Source organism: Egretta garzetta, unplaced genomic scaffold (genome assembly GCF_000687185.1).
Source record: "Egretta garzetta isolate BGI_Z169 unplaced genomic scaffold, ASM68718v1 scaffold229, whole genome shotgun sequence".
Lineage (NCBI taxonomy): Eukaryota > Metazoa > Chordata > Aves > Pelecaniformes > Ardeidae > Egretta > Egretta garzetta.
This window is the reverse complement of record NW_009270000.1, coordinates 910,216-914,595: the sequence shown is the minus strand read 5'-3', so window position 1 is coordinate 914,595 and position 4,380 is coordinate 910,216.

Here is a 4,380-nt window from a genome sequence, read left to right as displayed (position 1 = left end):
ATATATATATTATATATATTTATATAGACATTTATATGCTTTTTTAATATATACACTTTTTAATATTTGCAACACTGCACGCTGTGCTTGCTAGGGATGAATTTTTTTTAAAGCTTTTAATACTTTATTCATTAATCTCCTAATTTTGAAGAGCCCTTGTGGCATTTGAAACAGAGAAGTGGAGATGGGCAAAGATAGTTTTGTCAGTAGGTGACCTGGCTCCCTGCTCACTAAAATCTAAAACATAAGATAAAACCTTTTTTAATCCCCGTGAGTTGATCTAGCAACAGGCAGCAATGTATTTTAGGGGAAGTCTATTAAAATTATTTAACAGACTGAGCTCAGCGGTCTTTCAGTCACAACTACCACTTAGGCACTTTGCTCAAATCGTGTGCAAATATAGTATTTTACAATATTTACTGAAATGTAAGAAATTTAAGGAAAATAAAGAAAGGAAGAAGAAATGACTGAAACAAGGCTAGACTAAAAGTTTTGAAATGAACAGCACTGCATCCTTTGGAAAGAGAGACTAGGTTGGATTGAGAGTCCTACTTCAAAAGAAATCTATGTTTGAAATATTAAAAATGAAGTTGATGAACAAGACTATAAATTTAAGTCCCGAGGCAAAAGCCCTGTGCCCCAGCCTGCTCCCCCCATGCCTTTTGGGCACTCACTGGAGATGCCAGAAACTTGGCCCTCAGCTCCCTGCTCCAGTGCTGAAAATATTAAAGCTTTGTCACAAGTTTTACAAAAATCTCAAAGCTTCGTGGTATCTTTGAATCGAGGAAATATAAGAGAACCTAAGTTTTCATTGAAAAGGGAACAGCTTTTCTAGAGAGAACTATGAAAATGTGATTTGTGATGAATTACAGAGGTTAAGAAAATACACACCAAGTAGGAAAGCAAATAGTAAGAAAACCTCCAGCATGTTTTTGTGCCTTGTGCTTTTAAAGGCAGTATCGGAAATCAGAGTGGAAGAAATTCAGGAGTTTTGTGCACTGGTGGCTGATACTACAAAAGGAAATTTTGTGGTTTTACATCAGTGCTGCCCATACACTTGAGTGGGGCTGCAGCTGGTGTAAGAGGGTTTTGTTTGACATCGTGAAAGACATAAGGTAGAAATATTTTACTTTAGTTTAAATCCAACCCTTCTCAGTTACAAAGAGGACTGGAACGAATGCAATACTTCCGTTACATACATATACGTTTATATATAGGCAAGGCTTATTTTCCTGGGTGAAAAATATGAATGGCATATTTCTCCTTGAAGCAGACAATAAAGCAGAACCCGTTGTTATATCCCAGCCGGAAGAATTAACTCTTTAGTGCTGGAAATACCAGCCATAATTTAGTTATAAACTGGTCTACTGAGCTCTCAGCTGTGAGCCCAAAGAGAGGGAATCTAGAATAAGAAAGACGAAGAAACATGAAAAGCTGGTTAAAATGTGATTTCTTATTCTGCTGACTTCTACTGAGCTCTGGCAGAAGGAAGGCCCATAAAAAAAGGTGAACTTTGGGCAGAACAGAAACACATGTGAGCAACCCATTGTATTTAACCATGTAGGGGAAGGACCACCGGAGATCTGTTTCATCAGGTTTACAAGAGTGTCCTTGGAGGCTGCAACAGATTGTCACTCGGAGCTTAGAGCAAACTGCCAGAAATGAGTGGCTAGCTGTAGCTGAGCAGCAGTACATCAAATATTTTAGGGAGTCAGTATAAAGCAGGACCTCTGGTCAAAAAAAAAAAAAAAAAAAGGCTTGGAGATATTTTGGCAATATCCACACCCCAATGAGTACCAATGCCAAATTCTGCTTGCCTTCCAGTTATAAATTATTACTGCAACACCTCTAATAAATACAGTTGTAGAGTTAAATAAGTTATAGTACAATGCTTCAAGGGAGTGGAAATTATAAAAAGGCAGTTCAGCTGGGGATTAACACAGCGAACAGAGGGAATTCATTTAATCTAAAACAAATTAGACTCTCATTTGATTAATTTGCTAGAGGCAAAGCAAAAATCTGTGGAGTAGAACTGTGTAATTTCTAGTTCTTGTTCTTAAATCTTAAATAAATTAATCATGGACCACTTATGAGTCACTCTGAGGTCAAGTAAGAAAGAGCTGGCCTGGAGCCAAAAAGGACGCCAAATCTGCCCTGGGACTGTACAGGGCCTATAACCACTGCACCGCTCGGTCCCTTCGCTGGGATGGCACCAGATCTGAGAAGCCTTTGGTGCAAGGTGACTTTAGGGAAATTGTTTCCATTTTGTCCCCTTCCTTTTGTGGGTGACATTGTTGGCATATGGAAGGCATCACAGAAAGCTGCTAATGTACATGTCCAGCTCTCACCTTGTAACAGTATACACCCATTAGGCATTTAAACATAATTAACTAATGAGGCAAACTAGACCTCAGAACTGTAGAGATGCTGGGTTGTATGGTGGCTGCGGACATGTGGTATCAGACCATTTCTAGAACTTTTGCGTGCAGTAAATGTGGGTTTAAGGTCTTTGTTTAAAGACTTTGTTTAAGGTCTTGAATGAAGAAAAGACACCGGTATTCTACCCTGCATTTCAAAACCTGGGGAAATCTATTTCAGGAGAGAATGGGGCATCTGGGCTGAAAATTGTCATGCTGACTTTCAATTCAGATTTTAGAAGCTCCTTTATAACCCCCCTGAAAACTCGATTTACAGTACATTAGAACTTACGCCTAAGTACCACACTGGGAACTCAGGACTATAAGATTAATTTGTACTTACAGTGACATCCAGTGTAAGAGTTTCCTTTAAAATAAATCTCTCTCTGAGGGAGCTTTAACAGTTAGGGCCCTGCCTTTCCCACTGACTTAATGGGAGCTATATAGTTATATCCCAGTGCAACTCTGTAAAATTAATTTTAGTATTATCAAGAACAGATTTTGTTTTGTACAATTTGGAAAGACCCTGTGCCCATTAGTCGAAAATGATGACATTCCTCTCTCTAGCCCATAAACCAGCACGGATGCAGAGCTCTGCTCAGAACCACGTAACAAGTGCATCTCAATCACTGCTCACAGCGCGAAACAGCTACGCCTGCCCGCTCTCTCCACCTCAGCCCTCTCAGGGAAAGGCAAAACTTGTCCGCCTGTGAGGTTTCTGTAATACTAACAACTCTTCAGACGCAGAAGAACAGTGGACACTGTATCTTTCTCATATCACATTTCAAAAGCTTTTTGAGCAGCCACCAGGTTTATATGCATTTCTGGTCACTGTGAAGCAAGTCTACGTTCAAAGTGCTGACCTAGAGGTGAAACTGAGCCAGCAGAAGCACAGCAAGCAGCTGCGGCCTTCAGATGTTGATGACTTCATCAGTCTAATTGGTTTCCACTGGTTTTCGTAGCTTTTATTCTGGACAGTCTCCTGCTTGTGCTAACGGGCTGCTCAGTCCCCTCTCTCTTCACAGATGCTTTGTTGCACTTCTCCTCCTCTTCTGCCTTCCTCCACTAGTTTCTCCTTATGGCCCCTTTTTCATATTCAAGTCTTTCTCTCTTTGCTTCTGTTTTGGTAAGCCCTCCCTCATAATAAACCTACCCCACACTTAAACCCCTTCCCTATTGATGAGGTCCCAGGCTGACATGTCACGCTCACAGTGTCACTGTTGTTGGCTCTGTGTGTATCGTGCCCATCTTTTCCACCTGGTCCTCTGTCCAACTTGTTACGCAGGAAACTCCTTCGGATGGGGATTACACGGATTCTGCACTTGCAGAGTACCTGGTCTCTAGGGCGGCTGTGGCAGAGGTTCAGCCGAGGCAGTCCTGGAAGTGAGCCCACCTCCCCGCATCCCAAAGCATCCTTTGGGATGTTGTTTGAGCCTGGGTTCTGGCAACGAGACTGAGGCTTTCCCCCACCTCTCTCCTTCAGGCTGCTGATCTGGGAATTTATCCACTTTCGATATTGTAAGAAAGTAAGTGGAAAGGTCCCAGATCCTCTCTTGACACTTACAACCTAAGACTTGGATTGTGTCTCTCATCACCTAATATAAAACAAAACAAATCAAAAAAGGATCATGACAAATGGTCGCATTTTAATATTCCAGTTTTGATCTTCTCCTCCACTGTTATGCCTGAAAAAGTGAGAGCTTGCATTAAGAATGTGGAAAAAGACGGGACATTAAGAAATTCAAAGTATAAGAGCAATGGCTCTAGTTTTTCTTTTTAGGCACAAAATGAAGACAGTAAATAGGGGTGTTTCTTGAACAAGACTTGTTAGCCCATAAGTGCTGCAGAGCAATGCTACAGTACCGGGGCCAGGACCAGCTGCATGGTGCAGAGGGTCGACCTTAGAAGTTAAAAGTTTAAATCATATCGTATTTCAGCGTAATGATTTAAGAGCAAACAGATC